This window comes from Carlito syrichta, unplaced genomic scaffold, assembly GCF_000164805.1.
Source record: "Carlito syrichta isolate Samal-C Ts95f unplaced genomic scaffold, Tarsius_syrichta-2.0.1 Scaffold277477, whole genome shotgun sequence".
Taxonomy (NCBI): Eukaryota; Metazoa; Chordata; class Mammalia; order Primates; family Tarsiidae; genus Carlito; species Carlito syrichta.
In genome coordinates this window covers 326,176-348,771 of record NW_007221573.1, presented here as the reverse complement: position 1 = coordinate 348,771, position 22,596 = coordinate 326,176, and the positions used below count along the sequence as shown (strand labels likewise).

Here is a 22,596-nt window from a genome sequence, read left to right as displayed (position 1 = left end):
TATCCTTCCGCCTCAGCCTTCCAAGTAGCTGGAACTACAGGCGCACGCTACCACGCCCGGCTAATTTTTTGATTTACTGTAGAGATGGGTTCTCACCAAGTTGCCCAGGCGGGTCTCAAACCCGCGGTCTCAGGCAATCCACTCATCTCAGCCTCCCAAAGGTGTGGGATTACAGGCTGAGCCACCGAGGCCGGCTAATATTCACAATTTTAAATGTTCTACTTTTAATCCTCAACCCAAAAAATTGCAAACTTGAAATATGCTAGTTTTATGTGTTTGATTATGGGAAAAGTACAATATTTATAAATTTAGTTTCAAATTTCTCATTTTCAAAATGAATTCATTTTAACTCTTAATTTATATTATCCACGTGAAAAGTCTATAATTGCTTAGATAAATGCAAGCATTCCAACAAATTTCAGTTTTTTATACCCTTCCCTCAAATATACAGCCATGCTTTCTCCTACCCATCCTTCATAGCACTGCCAGTCTAAAAGCCAGCCTTTTGTTTCCACAGGAAAAATGCTTGCTAACCAGCCAAGAATAACAAAACACCTCACATGGTACAATCTTCTTTTACCTCCAGATGATTCCTTTGCCATTTACTAGATATGCCAGAAGAGGTTTCCTGAGGAAAAAAGAGTCAATGTGAACTAATATAAACTACCATTCTGACATCCAAAAGACCCAAACCAAACATGACTGTATTTAAAAGAGTGGAAAATAAAAAGACAATCCTCAAAAATAAACTAGTATGCAATTTTTTAACCATATGAAAGGAAGCTCTAGTATGGAAAAATGATAAACATCCTGCATTTGTTAATAAAGGAAGCATCATATTCAGTTTAAAAGTGATGAGTCACAATATTCAGTTCCTTCCTGGCGTTATTCAGCTAGGTATGGGGAAAAGAGGATTGTATTAGGAGGTAGACTGTCTATATACCAGGCCTAGCAAGGCCACTATGATATTGTGGGACACTAAGCAAGAAAACAAGCCTGACTAGACTTCATTATCTCCTCTGTAAAACCAAGGGGTAAGAAGATAAGCAAGTTTGAAGATCTCTTCTACTTCCTGTTGACTACAGTTCTGTTCTTTTAAATATTTTACTAATTATCTGTGCCAGTAAATACAAGGTTAATAATTAGCTTTCTAAAACAAACAAAAATCCATTTCTTTTTATCATTCAAAGATGGATTTACTAGATATCATGCATTATGAATTTTCTATAAATTAATATTTTATACTGAAAATTATAACACCTATAATATTTCTATTACATTCAAAGAGCTCCAAATACATACAAAAAATATAAGGTCATTCCCTTTTCATAAACTTTTTTTGATTGCTAAGCTATCAAGATGAAAAATAATCCCATGAAAATGTTCTTTTAAACAAACGGCAACCACTACACAAATCCAACTGAAGTGTATTTTGAATCCTAAAATGTAGGATCCCTTACACTATTTTACATTGTCCTCAACACACACATGCACACACACACAAATGTTAGCAAGTAAATACCAGTCAGATTTTGGCTACCTGCCAAGTGGGATGGCAAGAGAAAACTAGTACAGATATGTCTAACTTGTGGAGAATGGGGGTAATTGTACAATTGGGCACTGGAATGTGCCTTATTCATATACTTGAATAAAACTATGCCTGGCATTCTGATTGTTAATACAGTACTTCAAACTGAGTGAATAATGAAGACATCCTAGGAAAAAAAACAAACTCAAAAGAACTAGAAAACTTTCTAGTTTGTAAATATTTTCGTTCACACCTTAGAAAACCATATGCAACATTTTAAAAAATACTTTTTAACTCTGCTATGCTTGAATAGCATGATGAACTTAATTACAGGCATTTGATACTGTCATTAAAATTTTAGAAAAACTCTTTCAGAAAATAGCCCTAAAAAGGATCATTTTACATAAACTTTAAAAAAGTATTGCATAAACTTAAAAAAAAGTATTGCTGTTATTGTCAAATTTGCCTCCTACAAAGCAAGAGACACATGAGGTGGGAAACTCTCATGCCTCATTGCTGGCTCCCAAGTCAGTTAGTTACATTCTGTTATACAGACTTTCACATTCAGGGTCTAAAGGAGAAGAAACAGCTGCACTAGACTTTATTCATCCTGGAAAACAGACATTGCTCAAGCAAGTGCCAAAGGCCGTCTCAGAATCACAATATGTTAGATTTAATCCAAAAGGAGATGCTCTTATTTTACTGCATCATCCAAATGCTTTTCAGAAGAAATTGCAAACAAGATCCCAGAGCCATATTATCCAAGGGTCCAAGAGAGTAATGAGAGCTGTCCATGTATTGCTTGGTCCAAAATGTTCATTTTATAGTGAACATGATAAAGTAGACACCAAAATGACATTTGTTCCTTTCCACAATTACAGGTACTTTAGAATATTGACAGATGAACACTGAATGATACCGCCACTACCCCATGGCCTATATTGCTGGGATGATAAGAGGAACAATATTACTCAGAGCAGGAAGAAAAAGGATTCTTAAAGCAGAAAGAACAGAGCCCTGACCGGTAGATGTCTCTCGGACTGAGAAGGAAAGGACTCCACAAATGAGGAAAAGTACCCTCTCAGACATTATGCCTCTCTTTCCATCTGTATCCAGAGTTTTCCATGAGTTTGGGCATTTGAACTGAATTGGCAGAGCAGACACCAGGTAGCTTCCCCACTAGCAGAACCCAAGAGAGGCAGGAAGTAACCATGCCCAAAAGATAAGACACTGTCCCAACTCCACAGTCATTGGGAGCAAGTCATAGTAAACAAAAAACACCTCAAAATAGTATGAAATACAAAATTGCAAATACAAAGATGAGCATACAAGCAAAAGCGAACAAATATTCCATAAAAATCAGCATCATGGAGGAAGACCACAAACTCAGAAAATATAGTAACTAATACCTGTGGAAGGAAAGTTAGTAACCGTATAAAGAAGAAAATTCATTTAAGTGTAATTAATATATTCAGAGATATCTGAAAGAATACTGATGAATAAAAAGAGAAAGAACCAACTAGTATCTTAGAAAATTAAAAACTTAATAATATACATAGCTGAAGAGGAATGTTGAAGAATTCTCAGATTACAATGAACTAGAACATAGATTTCACAAAATTTTTTTTTATTTCACAAGATATATTAAAAGAATTTTCAGATGGAAAAATTAAACATAGACATATTGAGAAATACAGAAAAGGTAATGAATTACCTTTTCAAATCCCTATCAATGCTAAATAGGGATTTGAATCTTCAGACTGAAAGAGTCTCATAAATACCAAGTTGCATTAATGGGCAAAAAAAGGCCTCTTCTAGTCATATTTTGTTGAAAAATCATAATTCAAAGAATAAAGCAAAACACCCTAAGAGTTTCCATGGGGGAGGGGAGGGCAGACAGGATGCCTAAAAAAAATAAAATGTAGATAGCCTGGAGACTTCTTATCACAAAAGTAAAACTAAAAAACAATGAATCCAAATCTTTAATGTTCTACAGAAAAACTTAGACCGAACCAAAGAAACAACTATTTTTGAATATTTAAACATATGAACATTAAAGAACTCAAGTTTATTATTTGCCCTCTCCAAAAAATTATTAGAAGATAAAGACTAAGAGCTAGATGGGAGATGGAAATTTTTAAAAATCAACAAAATTTATCACTCTTCCCTAATAGCCCCCCAAAAATAAACCTCAGTAAAAATTTGTTACTGAAAAAAGTTACTAAAATTCTAGAGATAAAATATAAGCTCTTCAACTGGAAGCTAGATGGGTGGAAGGGAATAAGGGGCCAGTGAAGGTGATTAAATATAATAAGTAAATTATCTTGAGGTGGGGTCATAGATACCAACAAGCTACTAGTAAGAAAATATATTTTAATTGATACATAGAAATGGAGTGGTATCCTTGATTATATAAACAGTATTATAACTTCCAGAGGTAACTGGTAGAAGAAGAAAATAAGACAATTCCAAAGATAGGAAAAAATAGTAGTAATAGTTATAATAAAGAACAATAAAGCACGACCAAAAAAAAGAACACAAACTGCAAAGAGTTCAAACATATTAGCAATTATAATAAAGTTTGAGTTAAATCTGCATATTCAGAATTCAGAAACATTTCAGTCTGTGTGTGTTGTTTTAAGTTTGCCTATCTGTTGTTTACAAGAAATCCACCCAAAACTCTGTGACAGCAAATGTCAGAAAATAAAAAGGCAGAAATATAATTATTAGGCAAATGCTAATAAAATAGATGTAGTATGGAAAACAGATTAAAGACAAAAGCATTAAATAGAACCAAGAAATGAATATTCATATTTATAAAAACTACATTCCTAATTAATAAACTATGAAACTGTATTCATTTTTTTTGACTATTTTGCCATAAACATTTTCTGTACATAACATTTACTTTCTATGTTTTCTACTTGTATATATAAAGTCACATTTACTGTTAAACATCATTTTAAGGCTATTTTATAATCAATGCAGTAGGTAACCTTTTCCCTAATAGTGCACATTTAGGGTTTTTCAACATATTTATACAAATAGAATGACAATAAACACCTCTAGGGATATTTCCTCTAAAAATAAAAAGAATAGAGAGGGAATCATATTAACAATCCAACTGATAGATTCACAAAATAATAAAACCTCAGACTCTCAAACACTCAGGCCAACAGACAGAAAGAGACGCTCATGCTGGCAACATGAATGGATTCATCTTGTGTGGCTCAACACCAACCAGATGAGAAGCCAGGCATGCATACCACCTAACAGTTACCACTTATTTACACTAGAGACTGTGCTCCTCCCTCACTAAAGATATTATCTCTATTAATAAGTTGAAAACCTACAAAATACAATGAAGATCTTTGTCTTTCCCCTGAGTGTGTTTTTATAATAAGAATACCAAATTGTAAACTAAGCACAAGACAGACATTAGGGGAGAAAAGATTCCTATCTCAGCTATTTAAGAAGGCAAGTATAATGATAGCCAAGAACCACTTGGAAAGATTTATTTGCAAATACCCACACTGGTATACAAAAAGCTTTCCACACTTCAATGTGGTCTGTACCCAGTCACCTCCTCTTTTTGCTTTATATTCAAAATCCCTCCTCCTTCACACATTTAGAGATGGCCAGGATTGAATTTTTAAAATTTGGAGAGACACAAATCTTTATATTTTTGCTTGACTGATATTTCACAAAGTAATGAGCACTGGAATAATTGAGTGGCAAGGATTTTTCCAAGTAATTCAAGGTGAATTACATATTAATTATTTCCTTTAAATAAAGGAATATTTAATAACAGCAAAACTGTAATGGTCACTAGAAAGGTAGAAAGGTTAGGTTTCGTTGCTTAACTCTTCCGTGCCTTCTAGATTCTTCTCTACTGTCTTCCATTGACCATGCCTCCTAAGTAATCATCTTATAATTCTAATAGCTTCATAAACTCACCATTCTTTTTCTAAAAAATGAATGTGCTGTGCAAATTGTATATGCGCATCTGTTCTGACTGGGCCAGTGCCCACTCAAATACAAATAGAGTTGCACTTCCATCCCCATCACCAATGGAAATGCTCACCTGAAAAGCAAAGACCTCTTCTTTTACCAAACCAATGGCTCCCTCACCCCTACTCCAATACTTCTCTCCTTTATCTCCCTCTGCTTCAAATCACACACTCCATAAGCATCATTCTTCTCATGAGTATTATATTCATCTCTTGAAAGCTATTCTTTCTCTTGACTGTCCACCTTAGCGTGACCTTTTTCTTTTTGGCAAGCTATTGACAAATGTGTTCTCAGCCAACTGACCACTGCCCCTCATCCGGAAAGCACAACATTCCCTACTGCTCCGGTGACTGCTTCTACTCAAGGACTCCAATTCCCATACACAGAAATATTTTATATCCTACTTATCTATACACTAAACCTTCCACTCCCATCAGGCAAGTCATAAAAAGTCCTTTAAATAAGCCATGTCCATTCCTACTTCTAAGCCTTTTCTTAAAACATCCCTTAATTTGTGACTTATAGACTAGTGCCATAAACTGACAGAAACTTGGTGTAATCTGTAATAAAGAAACAGAAGGCAAAGGAACGGTAATAGCTATGAATATCAAGACATACATATCTCTGGTAAACCCGGAAGCCTGAGTGCTAAAAACAATTGTTTACCAGGCCTATATACTCAGCTGTCTTCAAATACTGGCCCCGTGCCATGTTAGCTGTCTTCAAATACTGGCCTTGTGGAAAAAGCAATGTTGCTGTGCAAACTGTGTATGCACATCTGTTCTGACTGGGCTTACGCCCACTCTGATTTTCTGGCTTTTCTGATTGTTAAATATTCCAAACCTCACTCCTATTTGTGAGCACACACAAAACTCACAAAAAGGAATAAGTCACTGAACACTATACAATGCTTGCTGGGTCAAAAATAAACCATAGCAAACTGTCCAGTACTTCTTTGATAGGAGTGACATTAGAGGATAGGCTGAAATCAGGCAACTATTGTACTCATATTTCAAAAATGAAAATGGATAAATGTAAGCTGTATATAAAGCTAAATAAATGACTCCCTAATGGAGAGTAGCACCTGATGTCAGTCTGGCAGAAGGTTTCTAGGGATATGTTTCAGTGTCCTGCCCTGATTAACAGGTTATTCATAATTGGAATGCGAGCTGTGATGACTTGCAAATCAAATTTCCAGACAAAGTGAAACTTACAAAGACGGCTAACTGAATTAAATTTTGGATTTATTTTTAAATCTCAACTGGATGAATAATGGGCCAACTGCAACAAGATAAAATTCAAAAGAAACATAAAAGTTCTGGGATCCAAAATCTGGATTATAGCTAAGGAAAAGCAGACCATGAAGAAATACCATCATGCCTGAGAATGGGGCTGTAGCAGAGGCCATTCTGAGAAGGAAGTGTCCAACACCCAGTAGAGGGACCCAGCCTTTCAAACTTCCAAACCAAGGTCTCCCTCAAGAGGGAGTCTCTGGCCCCAGTGCCCTCTTTAGGCTGGCTCCCCCAACTGCCCTTGACCCTGAGGCCTATTCACAGGGGATACTAGAATCTGCCCTGGACCATTTTCCAGAACTTTCCCACTCCACCCACATGACAGCCTCCTATCTTAGGACTCTGGTCACCTGAGACTGTTTAACCTTATGCAAGCTGAGTTATTCTATGATTTCCTACTTTCAAAATGAGAATAGATTTGTCATTTAACAGAAGAATCAGAGAATGCATCACTTGCCATATATTTCCTTCTCATTGCAAATTTAGCTGATTCCACCAAAATGTATTTCTGCCTTTGGTAGTATTTGTCTTTAATAAATTTATTTAATGCTGTTTTACTTTTTTTTAAATCTGGATTATAGAATGCTCAATAGAAATAAGTTGCTTTAATAGCAGCAGGTCTGAGTGAAGCAGAAGGCCTTAATTGATGGTAAAACTAAGTCACTGGTGTGAAGTAGCTGTCAAGAATTAGTTTACTCTTGGGCTACAAAAGAGAAAAGAACAGGGCCACACCCTTTCTATTCAGCAACCAATGGCCAGAAAGAATCAAAACAGAATGTGTCCAGGGAAAGCTAGCCAGAGCAGAGATACAACTGTAAACCATCTCAAAAGAGAAATGGTTTTAGAATATTATGTTCCACTGGGTTATCATGTTAGCTGTCTTCAAATACTGGCCACGTGGAAAAAGAAATGAGTCGTGTTTCTGTCACTCCCAGAGAACAGAATTAGATCCAAAGCCTGGAAACTCCAGGGAGGAGGTTTGCAGTCTAATTTCAGGAAAAACGTTTTTAATAGATGGGGATTTCCCTAAAACTGAAAGTTTCCCATCATTGGAGGTGTCTGGCACTGGATGGTGTACTTGTTATGTATGCTCCAGGGAGGGGTTAAGGCATCAAGTATTGTTGGAATAAACAATATTTCTATTGCAAGCAATAATTATTTGTAAGATTCTTTCCAGTCCTATGATTTGCATTAACTAGAGTGTGTCTAAACTGAACCATTTGTCCAAACTGAACCATGCTTCAAGAGGCTGGTTCAAGTCCCACTTCCCCCATGAAGCAAATCATGACAAAAACAGACCATATCTTCCACACTGCTTACCTCCAATAACAGACCCATGTGGAGCTCAATTACACAGAGCACTATTTTGCTTTCTAAAAATTATAGTTGAGATAGTCCATCTCACAACGGCATCATAAGCAACCTGGGGTCATGGCTTGCCTCAATCTACTCAGTACCTAGGGGCCACTGAAAGTTAGCTTGCTGACTCATTGCTTCTCTTGTTTTTCATACTGTACATATTCAATGCTTTGATAATTTACAACATCCCCTTGCTGTGAAAGTGATGAAATGTATAAAAATGGCTTCCTTGGGAGTTCCTGGAGGTGCACTGGAATGCCCTGGGGGACAGAGAACTCTTGTGGTCACTCTGTGTCCCCCCCCACCCCCCGCCTTGATATATCAAATTCCTGAATTATTTTCATTTAAAACTTCTCAACTCCCTATTGAGAATAATGGTTACAAAACCAAAACCCATACTTAGAGTTTTTGTAGATAGTAAAGTATGTCTTTTTTTCCCCACTTTTTGCCTGAGAACAAATTAATAGATGACTTTGAGAAAACAGAAGTTCCAGGAGAAAAGATTCTGAAGGGGAAAAAAGCCCAAATTTAAAATTCTCTAGAATCTACAGTACTAGACAGTAGCAAAGTCTCTGAAGAACCAGGGTGCATCTCTTCATTGCAGTTGGAAAAGCTTGCAGAACTCTGTACATTGATTACCTGAGAACAGTTTCTTGGGTAAAACAGGTTTTGCCTCGTCTAAGGATTGGCAGTACTAAAACAGTGGGGAAAAAAAAAAGGAAAAATGTCTTCTTCAACTAACTTTGTGCTAAATGTTCATCTCTGGGGTTAAAATGGAAGAGTAGATAAAGTAGAAAGTATACACACATTTATTTTTTAAATTAAGTCATTCATTTTCAAATCAACTTATAATTGCCTCTCTAATCTTACTTAGGCTGTTTCCGGCCCAAAGCTCAAAAACATGACAGGTTACTGGAAAGGAGATTTGGAATGCAACTTAGCAACTGTATCCAATATGGTATAGAAACATGTAAAATGCACACACTTTTTAAATTAATCAAGCTCAGCATTTAACATTATAATAAGTCTGACCAAAAATGTCCAATGTGAAACTATACTATCTAGCTAAAAAATTTAAAGTTCTTGGAGGCACAATTAAGGAAACACACATACACAAATGACTCTATTTTATAAAGGTAACTGGTCAGAGATTCATCTAATTAACTAACTTAGAATGAATCAGTAATCAAAAATATTTACACTTAGAGTTCTGAGAAATGTAGTCTAAAAATAATTAATTCTGATTTTCCCAGCAACTCCATAACTTCCCTCTGTGGCGTCTCAGTCAATTCAACTCAATTCAATTCACTGTGGTGTTTCGTTTTGTTTTTGGCTCCTTAGACTACATGCTTAGTCTAAACAATATGTTAAAACTTCTATACATTATACACACAAGCCTCACCACAGTTTTGAGGAGGATACAGACTCCAGTAATAAACCTTCACATTAGTAGGTTGAGGGGAATCAACCACCTCCTCAAAGTACTACTCTACTATAAGCAGCATTTGATCAGGGTGAGGAACTTTGTAGTATGACAACCAGCCAGGACATTCTGAGTATCTATGGGGGAAACTGGCTAAGAGACAGAGCCCTTGAGGTCAGGAATCATGTCTTATATATCACTGCATCCCAAGTACCTAGTCTAATCTATGGGGAGAACCAAATAAATCCTTGCTGAAAGAATGGACTAACGCAGACCTACATTGATGCACCAAAATCTAGGCTGCAAAAGCATGATGGCACCTGGCTGAAGAGGCCGTGGATGCTGACACTCAGGGATGCATCAGCCCAGAGAAAAGGTAGTCTTCTAATTTTCACAAAGGTCAGACATGGGCTATCTATTGCCCTGACTAAAAACAAAGACCTCTACAATTGCTAAATCTAGGAGCTCATGACAAATCTCCTGCAACTACAAGCAAGCTCTCCTCATACCCTCAATCCCACCCAACCACCACAGTGCCCCTCTGCAACTGTGCCATATGGCAAAGACTGACAGCCTGATGGACACTAGAATCAACACTTGTAGGCACAGGGAGGTAGTCTTAACAGCCAGGTTAGAACTGCCAGGGGATCGCCAGTTTTAGAAGACACGCTTTCCCTACATCCTCACTCTCCTCTCCCCCAGCACAAGGTGGATAATGGCTAAGATCTGTACTTCCATCTGCTTCATGACTTTAGTTATAGGAAGAATAGTCTCATCTAAAGAAGCAACAAGCTTTCCAAAAGATAGGCAATTAAAATATAAGTGTGGAATAAACTTAAAAGTAGACAGACTATCACTACTTATAAAAACAACAAATTTGTGCTAATCTGAGTGCTTTTTATCTGCCAGGCATCATGCTAAAAGGTTTGTGTGCATTGTTTTATTTAGCCCTCTGATCACACTATGAAGTACGTCCACTGATTCCCCACTTGACAGATAGCAAATTAAGCTTTAAAAAGGTCATGCATCATCACAAGGTCACACAAGGACAAGTGTCAGGGCCATAACTACACAGCACCATGATCTTAGCTATTATCCTATATGGCCTCAATGTATTAGAGTATGTAATTTTGGGAGGCATTTACAGGAGTAATAATTATCTCCTGCTTTAAACAAAAAATTATTGTTTCAGTTTAACCAGATTTTTGTCATCTCTAATTAGTGTTTCTGGTATTTAAAAACACATCTGGTACAATATGTACATTATGAATTACAACAATATGAATGAATCACACTGTAACTGTCATTATCTCTTGTTTGTATGGAAATTCAAAATCATAATTCCAAATGTTTCCTCTGCAAGGCATGTAATTATGTATTCATTTTTTCATTATAAAAATAATACATGTGTATTTTTTTAAAACACATGAGAAAACAAAGCAGAAAAAAATACACCTATCATCTCACTGCCCAAACACAACTGTTAACATTTGGGGAAACATGTAATTTAGAACTCAAAAATATAATTTGATTACACATATAAATGCGATTTCCATTCAAAAGTCCATAATTCAAACTCAAAAAAAATTATTTTTCAAGTGTTGAAAAGACCGATGAAAATTTTCTATGTAATCCCCTCAGGAGCCGAAGATAGATTTGCTTAGGCACCATGAAAGAGCTTACAATTTTTTGAAAGAAAAGAAGCTGTTATTTCTTTATTCACCATTCACAGTAACATCTATCTTCAGTGAACATTCAAGAAGTATGTTGCTATGGTTTGAATGTGTCTTCTCCAAAACTCATGTGTCACCAACAGTATTAAGAGATGGGACCTTTAAAAGATGATCAGGCCACGAAGACTCCTCCCTTGTGAATGGGATTGAGGCCCTTGTAAAAGATGATTCAGGCAGCACTCAGCTAGCTTGCCCTTCCACCTTCTGCCATGTGAGGATGCAGTGTTTCTCCCCTCCAGAGGACACAACCACAAGGTGCCATATTGGAAACAAACAGAAGCCCTCACAAGAGAACCACACCCTCTGGTGCATTGATCCTGGACATTACAGCCTCCAGAACTGTACAAAAATAGATTTCTGATCTTAATAAATTACCCAGTGTCAAGTATTTTGTTACAGCAACATAAAATGAACTAAGATGTACGTCCATAGGAATCACAGACTTTCCTAAGCTACCAGCATCTCAATAAGTTTGTGGCAGGCTGGGATGAGAAACCATTTTCTGGTCCACTGTCTCCTTGGCCTTTATTTAGGATTTGACATGTTAATATTATTATCCAAACAGTAGTATAGAAATGTTGCATAATTTAGATTACAGGTGTCTACTGGCTCACACTTCACACTCGCATGCTTCCTGCCACTGCAAAAATGTAAGAGTTTGAATTAGGTTCCATATGCTTCCACTTCTCTTTAAGAGTTCTGAAATCTTACTTTCCCTTTTTAGCCTTCTTCTCTCCTCATTTCATAGAGACCTAAGTAGGAACTCTGCCTATACCTGTACCACTCTAGTTAAAACAAATATTATGTTGCTATGAATTGAAATGTGCCCTCACAAAATTCATACATTGAATCCTTAACTCCCAACTTAATGATATTTGGAGATGGGGCCTTTGGGAGGTAATTAAATCACAAGGGGGCTCTTTCAGGATGGGAAGTACTATAAGAAGAGACAGAGAGCTTCCTTTCTCTCTCTCCATCACATGAGGACACAGCAAAAAGAGAGTTGTCTGCAAGCCAGAAAAAAAGCCAGCATCAGGAACCAAATCAGCCAGCACTTTGATCTTGGACTTCTCAGCCTCCACAGCAGTGCGAAATAAATTTCTGTTGTTTAAGCCTTATAATATACTTCGTTTTAACAGCTTGAGCTAACTAAGACACAGGTCATCCCGGCTCCCCAACTGACATTTCACTTTATCTCATTCCAAACCTTAGCCCAGAGTTGTTAGTTAACAAGTGATGTGAATAGGAAGATAAAAGTAAAGGAGTTGTAAAATGATCAAAAGACAAACTGCTGGCCAGGCACAGTGGCTCACGCCTGTAATCATAGCACTTTGGGGGTCTAGGTGGAAGGATTGCTTGAGCCCAGGAGTTTAAGATCAGCCTACGCAACATAATGAGCCCTTATCACTACAAAACAAAAAAATCAGAAAATTAGCCAGGGATGGTGATATGCGCCCATAGTCCCAGCTGCTTGGGATGCTGAGGCAGAAGGATCATCTGAGACCAGGAGATCAAGGCTGCGGTGAGCTATGGTCATGCCACTGTGATCCAGCCTGTGGGACAGAGTGAGACCCCAACTAAAAAATTTAAAAAGACAAACTGCCAAAAAGAGTGATGTCTTACAGAGAAGTAGTGAAGAGTTGGCTGCATTCTCAAGACCCTTAGTATTTATCTTCTCCACAATGTTTCTCTCTGGAATAATTTCTTCACTTCTTGCCAAGACATCAGTTCAAATTACATTGAACACTTTTTAAAGATTGATACCTGTTGTTATGTCAAATGAGAATAAAAAATGGCTTGAGAAGAAATCAAGTGACACTTCCCGCTAATGCTGTTTTTTCTAAACTCAAATCAGAACTATTTTGCCTTATACACTTTAAAAAAAAATCAAGGTATTTACAAAATGTTATTTTTACATAATAAATGTAAAAGTTTTCCATTTGAAAAAAAACTTTAACTTGGCTATAGAGTCACTAAACTGAACTTTTTTTAGGAATTCTCTTTACCTAGGATAGTCAGGCACTTGGTAAGCACTTAAGATCTATCTAATGAATGGCTGAACACATATAAGGAATGTTCCTTCTCCCTGCTTATCTTTAATATTCTGTCTTCTGGATACTGCTGGAAAACACCTGCCTAGACACACCCTATGAATGAAATCAAATTCTCTCTTCCTAATACATTTACAAAATACATATAAATAAGGTCCAAAATTTTTGTAAGTACACATTTTAATAAGTTGTTTCAGTCATTGAATCACCTATGGATTTTAAAGTTACTATTAAAAATATAATATATGGCCAGGTGCAATGGCTCAAGCCTGTAATCCCAGTACTTTGGGAGGCCGAGGTGAGAGGATTGCCTGAGTCCACAGGTTCGAGAACAGTCTGAGCAATTTCGCAAGACCTCATCTCTACAATCAAACTCAAAGAATTAGCTGGGCGTGGTAGTGCACACCTGTAGTTCTAGCTACTTGGAAGGCTGAAGTGGAAGGATCGCTGGAGCCCAGGAGGTTGACGCTGAGGTGGCCGTCAGCATGCCACTGCACTCCAGCCTGTGCAATGGAGTGAGACTTCAACTCAAAAAATATATATATATATTACATATTATTATATATATTATATATTACATGTGCTTTGTGTGTTTTTATTTACCCCATTTCATAATAAATATAAAAGACTAAATTTCTAAAGAATATTTTTAAAAGAATGAACTTTTCATGAAGCTCAAACTTCACTAAAACTTATTTTTACTTTTAATTTTAAAAAGGAAATGTTCTTGGTCCTTAGTCTTTTCTTCCTGACACCAATAACTGTACAAACAAACAGTTAACGGGTAACATAACACTGCAATCGTGGCTAAATTGACCTAGATCAAAACAAGACAAGTCCAAACAAAAGCTAAGCACTGAATCAAACACAAGCAACTGGCAGTATTCCCAGAAGGTCACCAAACTTGGACTTGAGAAAATTGTCAATGTTTCCTGAAATTTTCAAAGATATCTGAGTGTTTCATTAGTGAAAACCAAAATTCCAAAGAAACAACAAAGGGGAAAAAAAACTAAACTAAATTGAATCCTTTGAATAGACAAAGGTGAAAAATGTTATTTTTTCACAAGTGGTAGCTATATATTTATTTTCTTGCCTTGTAAATATATTGCTTTTAGTGCTTTTCCATTAAGGAAATCTTTCACATAAATATCCCTGAAATCATACTGGAATAAGAGGTATGGGTATAACTATAGCAGACCAATGGCACTCTAGAGCTTGAATTATTTGCCTGTTTCTCAACATTATCTAATTTTTAAGAAGGCAAGGTAGTTGAATGAACAATGTACCGAGCAGAACACAAGAAATCCAAATTGTAATCCAGTGCCACCCCGGACTGGTCATGAACTCTGGTCTAAAAACAACATGTTCAACCCTCTGTCTCCTCTTATTAAACAAATTCTAATAACATTTACCATTCTAAAAATCCAATGAGTACATGGGAATCTCATGAACATAGATAATGTGTAGACAAGTTACAGGTCCTCTCTTTATAAAGACCATGGTTACTCCTTTTCACAATAAATTCTAAACATTCTAACACTGATCAAACAGTCTAAAAAATTGTTCTCAGGTGATTCCAATGAGCAGTCAAGTTTGAGGTCCAGTGAGTTAAAGCAGCAATTCTCCATATGTGGTCTCTGGCCAGGCACAGCCATATCAACTGGGACACTTCAGAAATATTGTTCAAAATGTTGTATTATTTTCTAAGAAACATGAAGAACTTGACTTATTCTGAACCAATTTCTCCCACAAGCTAAAACAGAGAAACCATGAAATAAATATTACATTAATGTCCTAAATTACTATTTCCTATTTAGGTCTTCAGTTTGAGAAGTGAAAACAGAAAAAAGAGCATCACCTTAAATCATTCATTAATGTCCAAAGTAAATTAATTGCACGTTCTTATTAAGCATTTACTGTGAGCCAGGCACCGTTCTAAGAACTGTACAGATGTTAACGCATTTACTTCTCACAACAATACCACTGAGGTAGGTATTGTTGCCCCAATGTTACTAATGAAGAAACAGAAGCACAAAAAAAAGTGGTTATGTAACTTGTCCAAGTTCAAACAACTAGAAAGTGTTGGGCTCAGGACTCAAGGGTAGGCAGAGTGTATGTCTTCAACCAAGAGTCTAAACAGAAAGTTTAGGAATTCAGCCTCCATGCTTAATTTTCTTCCTGTGAGGCTGGATTAGGTGCCAGAAATAAACATTTCAACTGTGTTTCTCACAAGAATGACATTGAATCAAGTTATAGAATTACTCTTGTATGCTGAGAACTATAATCCAAGGATAATAAATACAAAATAAAATCACGTATCCATTTCCTGTGATGTGTCTGACCCACAAGAGTTTCAAGATTGGCCTTAATTGGAAAACCATTCACTATGGAACAAAGAGAATCCTGAAAATGAATGCCAGGTAACTCTCATCAAAACTTTTTTAAGTGAGCCAGGTTATATAAACCAAGTACAATTGACCTAATCTCTTTGTTTCTACTCTGGGCCCCACGCCTATAAGTGGAGAATCACTGCAATATCTATCATTCCTAGTTGGCCACTCATTCTGCAAGCAGTGCTACTATATCTGTCACTCCGAATTGCAACATCACAAACTCTCTCTGCTCTTCAGTTAAATTATCCGGAACACATCATTTGATTTCTGAGAGTTTGAATTTGCTTCCACATGCCTTCCTTTTTCCCATCAAGAGGTGTGCCTCTGATCTTCCTTCTTCATCTGCACAGCTACTCCTCAGTTCATAGTAAGTCAAACAGAAAATCCCACTGACAATAAATTTTAATTACATTCAGTTTAATAACATTAAATTATAATTTCAATCTATTTAATAACATGAAATTCTAACTTTAAAAGTATCCTAATGAAGACCTGATTTCCTGAATGAAGGAGTTACTGAGATGTGTATATGCCGGAACTTGCTTAACGTTCAGTCTTTTTTTTTTTTTTTTTTTTTTTTTGAGTTGGAGTCTCACTCTGTCGCCCAGACTGGAGTGCAGTGGCCGCTTTCGGCCCCGCAGCCTCGACCTGCTGGGCTCCGGCGATCCTTCCGCCTCAGCCTTCCGAGTAGCCAGAATTACAGGCATGCGCTACCACACCCAGCTGATTTTTTGATTTACTGTAGAGATGAGGTCTCGCTGCCCAAGCGGGTCTCGAACCCGTGGGCTCAGGCAATCCACTCACCTCAGCCTCCCAAAGGCATGGGATTACAGGCTGAGCCACCGAGCCCGGCTAACGTTCAGTCTTATAGAAGTCACTTAAGACTGGTAATAAGCAGGCTGTAACCTCCTGCCTCTTGAGTCAGAAAAAGGCATTCTCAGTTATAAATCTACTATTCAACTTATCATTAAAATTAAACAGAATTGAGACTAATTTTTAAGTACCGCATCACTTGGCATCTCTTCTGGAATTAATACCATAAATATTTTTTCACTAGAATGATTTGGTCCTAGGAGGATCATACAGTTCAGTTCCAATCAAATACTATGAAAGGAATTGAATGGGTGTGCGTGTAGTTTGAAGCATTTTGAAATTATTGCACTGAAAGAAGAAAAGGACTCTTAAATTACCTCACCTACCCTTTCTGCCAGCTTAGGCTTGTCCTTGCTCTGTGTCCTCATTTTGCTTTCTCTTATATTTTCTTGAACAAACCATGATGTAACTGGATAGGGTTTCCTTTATTCTATCTGTCAAGAACCTAAGAAACACCAGATAGAACTGCTAAATTGGCTCTCTTGGAGACTACACCATGCCACTTGCAGACGCTCGCTCACCATCTGAATTTTCTTTTATAAAGAAAAGTATTCTGAAGAGCCAGATTTTAAGGCTATTTAAGTGCGAATGCTAATAGATTATAAAACCAGACATTATAATCCTTCACCAAAGTGTCTAAAGAAAAACTAGACTATTGGTTTGAAGCAAAACTAAAAATTTTTCTAGAAAGTTCCCCATAAAGCATACAATATAAATATGAAGATTATTTGAAGGTGCCCATATGTTCACATTCTTGTAAAAAGGAAAATTCTGGTAAATTCTAAGGGTGCAGTAGTATATAAATACAAAGCCCAATCATGTATCAACATGTTTTTCATTTTAAAGTGTGTGGAGATTCAGTTTTTGTTTTATGGGGTGTGTATACATGAATTTAGATTTTGAGCTAACAAATATTTTGTTGACTACACTAGGCACTTTAGAAGCACTATTTCCTTTAACTCTGACAACATCAATGTGAGTTATAAGGTGCTGTACTACTATAGCCCCTGTTTTACAGATAAGGAAAGTGAGGTTCTGAGAAGTTATGCAACTGCTCAAGAGCGCAGAGTAGTAGAAGAGTGGGTCTCGAACCCAGGTCTGTCTCAGATTAAAGCTCCTGTTCCCAGCTGCTACCTGTATTTTCCCCATTCTCTAACCACAGGCTCAGTCCCTGTCCCTTTCCCAAGTCTATACACCTCAGTCACAAATTGGCACAAAAAAACAGCAACTTGGAAAATAAATGTTCTCTGTACAGAAAGTCTTAGTACAGTTAGCGCTGTGTTCACTGCAGCACACATGTGCTGGGACTGGAGTCATGCCAATTCTAGATTTCTTATCCAATGTCAGAATTCTAATCCATTTAAGCCCATTTGCAAAGGCATTCTATTTTTGTACTGATGGCTTAGAAACAGCTGGAACATTTTTAGCCAAAATTTTGAAATCTCAGATCTCTATAAAAAGAAAAAGAAAAAAAAAGTCCACTTCAATAATCCAGAGACCTGCAACACTGAAGTCTCTTTCATTTGGGAGAATTGCCATGAATCCTTTAAGCCCCCAACTGCTTTAGAAAATAAAATAAAATACTGCATACGAGTCCTATAACCTGCACCGATGACAGTGATGATCCAGGATCATCTCATCAGGGGTCACAGATTTCATGTTATTACAGCTGAAAGACGCTGATGTATATTTCTCCCTTGGCGCCAACTCTTAGAAAAGCAAAAATTCCTATTCTCTGCTAAAAGCAAGTATGCAAATTCTATTACATAAAAATCATTCCAGATGATGGCTAAGCTTCCCTTTATAGGATCTTCCAAAGTTCACAGTATACTATTTTTTTTCTTACATGGGCAAAACCCCACTGATAAATATCTAAGGTTTTCTGAAAAATGAGTTTCCTTCTCCCTCACAGGAGTAGACTTTGCGGGTGTCTTCCCTCACCTTAACTGAGCTCCAGCAGAACAGCTCCCAAGCACTGGCATCACCTGGAGAGCTCATTAATACACATTTCTGCCCCCAAGCTCAAGGTTTCAATTTCAGTAGGTCTAGGGTGGAGTCAGAGCTCTAGAGTTTGCATTTCTAAAGGTTCCCAGGTGATGAGGCAGGCTGCTGTGGACCAGAGCCCACACTTAGAGGATCCCTGCTCCAACTCACGACTTCTTAAATTCCACTGCACTTTGGAATCACCTGAGAGCAAAAAAAAATTTATTTTTTTTTTCACAATGTTAATGACCACAGTTTCGACCCCTAGAGATCCTAAGTGAGGGGTCTGGCTGCTCCTGAACCGAATTTTGTAAAGGTCCCGGAGTGAGTCTCCCGTTCAGGACCCTTACAGAACTGTTGGGCCACCCACAGGTCCCCAGGCCAGGGCTCTGCGCTCTCAGCCCAGCGCTCGCAGGCGCGCCGCGTGTGGAGGTGGGAGACGATTTCAAGAAGATAAGATAGAGACCGGCGAGCTTAGGGGATTACCCGCACGTGATCAGAGGCCAAGCACTCCCAGGCAGAATCTGTCCCCCAGCGACTCTCCCAAATTAACACCGAGCGACTTCGCAACACAAACCCTGGCATCCCCAGCCTCCAGCCCAGGCGCAGGGAGAACACTGCACCCTCAGAACATACCAGATGCCAAATTGCAGCCCCCGGAAGCCCAGCCCCGAGACCCCCCAGATGTCATTCCGCCAGGGAGAGGGCAGGAGGCAACGTTGCCTTACCTGGTGCCGCGTCCGGGTTCCGGGTTGCCGTCGCAGCCCGCCAGGTGTTGCGCCAGGGGGGCAGGGATGTCCCAGGCGGTGACAAGTCCAACCCGGGCGAAACCTGGGCTGGCACGCCTGTCAGCCCTACGCCCCAGCGCGGTCTCCCTGCGGCGGCTGGTGCGGAGCGCGGCTGGGAATCGCTCTGGGCCCCAGGAGGCGGAGCCCGGAGATAAGGCTCGCACTCCCCACCCGCCCCCTTGCCGGGCCGGAGGGTGGGTTTTGGATCTGATCGCGAAGCGCGCGCTGCTAGGGGCAGCCCTGGTGGAAACGTGCACGGTTCAAATCCTGCCTGGACCAGAAAGTGCACGAGTAGGGATGGAAAACCGAGACTGGGAAGGACGAGGGAACCGCGGGGACAGAGACATAGGGACGAGCAGCACAACGGGGGAGAGAGAGGCAATCGGAGGCTGAAAGGGCTAAGGTTGCCTCCACTAAAGGAGGCAAAGACCTGGAGCGCCTCTCCTGAGCTGATCAAAGAAGGACTTCCTCTCTCGGTCCCAGAGAACTTCCCCCGGGGCGACCCGGTCGCAGGAGATATGTACCCTGCTTTTAACCCAAGGTAACAGCTGCCCCCAAACCTGAGGAATGTGCATTTTCAAATAGGGAGGCAGTTACCTCTGAGAATTTAGGAGCTACAGGGAAGCTAGGTAGGGAATACAAGGCCTTATTTCAAAAGAATCCTCTGTGCTCCGCCCCCTTTGAGCCCCTTTTTTTTTTTTTACTTTAGGGAATGGTCTTTATTATTTAGAACAGAAAGATGAGTTTGACCAAAATGAAATTCCTGTTGCTGAATCAACAGAAAATGAGTGAGGATTTTTAATTATTATAAAGATGTGGGGTAAATTCAGTGACTGGATAAAGAAAATGTGGTACATATACACAATGGAATATTATGCAGCCATAAAGAAGGACAGATATGTGGACTTCGCAGCAACTCAGTGATCTACCACAGAAACAAAGAACAGAGTAGCATATGTTCTCACTCATAAGCGAAACTTGAACAATTATAATACTGTAAGAAAGCATTTGGCAGCAATGGGAAACTGTCAGGGGAAGGAGGGTGGGATTGGCAGTTGAGGCAAACTGCTAGGGGAGGGAAGGACATATTGCATCAACAAGGGTACCTGCATAATCAGTGGTTGTATACCTGAGCCCATTCTTCACAGAGCAGCTAGAAAGCTCTTCAACACTCACATGCTAGAACCCCTGTGGCTTTCCGCTGGTCCTTGCCTGTCACCCCACCTCCTTTCTCACCCTCCCTCTGCCCCCACAACCTGCCTATTCTATCTTATACACACCAGAGAGTCCTCATCTCACTCGGGATTTTTCCTGCCTCTAAAGATCTATCCCAGAACATGTCCTAGTAGCCTGCTTCTCTCCAAATTAAGGTCTCTACTCATTACTTTCATTGCATCCTTCCCACACACCATATCCATGTGGAGCTCCTCACATCCACTCCCATCCCCAGCCCCATTGTTCTCAACAGATCACTTACTGCTACCTGAAATGCTATTGTTTGTTGCTCTTGTGTTTCACATCCAGTTCAAGGAGAGCAATGAATTGGTCTTAGTCCCACCTTTATCCTCTGAACCTAGAACAACACCTGAAATATACAGGGTGCTCAGTAAAAACTGGCTAAATGAATATGTAAATTAATTTCTTTCCAGGAGAGAAACTTCAGAAAGAAATGCCTTCCTTCAATAACTGAATCTCATTGAATTCAGGTGTGATGCAAAAAACATCTTAGAATGATCATCATTTCCCACACATTCTCATTCATTGATGATAGAGTCCGTTGTTATGCAAATAAGATAGGTGTAAATTGTCTTAGATTTGGTATTATGTTCTCAGATGTGTCACCAAAAGCATGAGCAAGTAAAGGAAAAAAATCAGTTGAACATCATCAAAAATTAAAAATGTTGTGCTTCCAATCGCATTCACAATAGCCACTAAAAAAATGAAATATCTCGGCATCCTCCTAACCAGAAAAGTGAAAGGCCTTTACAATGAGAACTACAAAGCACTGCTCAAAGAAATCCAAGAAGACACAAACAAATGGGAAAATATTCCATGCTCATGGATAGGAAGAATCAACATTGTTAAGATGTCCACCCTACCAAAGGCAATCCACAGATTCAACGGAATACCCCTTAAGTTGCCAACATCATTCTTCTCAGACCTGGAAATGACAATACAGAAATTCATATGGAAACATAAATGACCACAAATAGCCAAAACAATCCTTAGCAAAAGAAACAAAGCAAGCGATATCACACTTACAGACTTCAAACTTTACTATAAGCTACAGTAATCAAAACACCCTGGTATTGGTACAAAAGCAGGCACATAGACCAATGGAACTGGATAGAGATTCCAGAAGCAAAGCCTCAATTTCTCAGCCAACTCATCTTTGACAAAGCCTCCAACAACAACCACTGGGGAGAGGAGAACCTATTCAGTAAATGGTGCTGGGAAAACTAGCTAATCACATGCAGAAGATTGAAGCAGGACCTCTACCTATCACCATACACAAACATTAACTCTAAATGGATGAAAGATCTAACCGTAAAACCTCAAACTATAAGAATCTTAGAAAACACAGGAGACACCCTTATGGAAATTGGAACTGGCAACCAATTCCTTTTCAGAACCCTAAATGTCCATATCTTAAGAAATAAGATGGACAAGTGGCACCTCATCAAACTAACAAGCTTCTGCAAAGCAAAAGAAACCATCAAGAGAGCAGGGAGACAGCCCACAGAATGGGAAAAAATATTTGCTAACTGTGTATTCAACAAAGTCCTAATATCTAGGATGTTACAAGGAACTCAAATGCGCCAAAAAGAAAAAAACAAACAGCCCCATTAAAAAGTGGGCAAAAGACATGAAAAGACACTTCTCAAAAGATATATGGGCAGCCAACAGACACATGAAAAAGTGCTCAGCCTTACTCATCATCAGAGAAATGCTCGACATTGAGATACCACCTAACCCCAGTAAGAATGGCCATCATTAATGAAACAAACAACAGATGCTGTCGAGAATGTGGAGAAAAAGGAACGCTTCTACACTGCTGGTGGGAATGCAAACTGGTACAACCTCTTTGGAAGACAGTGTGGTAATTTCTGAAAGAACTGGAAATTGACCTTCCATATGACCCAGCAATTCCCCTATTGGGAA

The 22,596-nt window shown here is 38.6% G+C and overlaps 1 protein-coding gene across 1 annotated transcript in view; it reads right to left on the bottom strand.

Moving 5' to 3' along the window:
- The window catches only part of LOC103254377 (collagen alpha-1(XXI) chain), a 114,634-nt gene extending 95,074 nt beyond the window's left edge, over positions 1-19,560 (bottom strand). Inside the window, exon 1 of the mRNA XM_021709717.1 lies at positions 19,375-19,560. The gene's annotated coding sequence lies outside the window, so the exon portion shown is untranslated. The remainder of the gene's footprint in view (positions 1-19,374) is intronic.
- Positions 19,561-22,596: the final 3,036 nt, after the last annotated feature.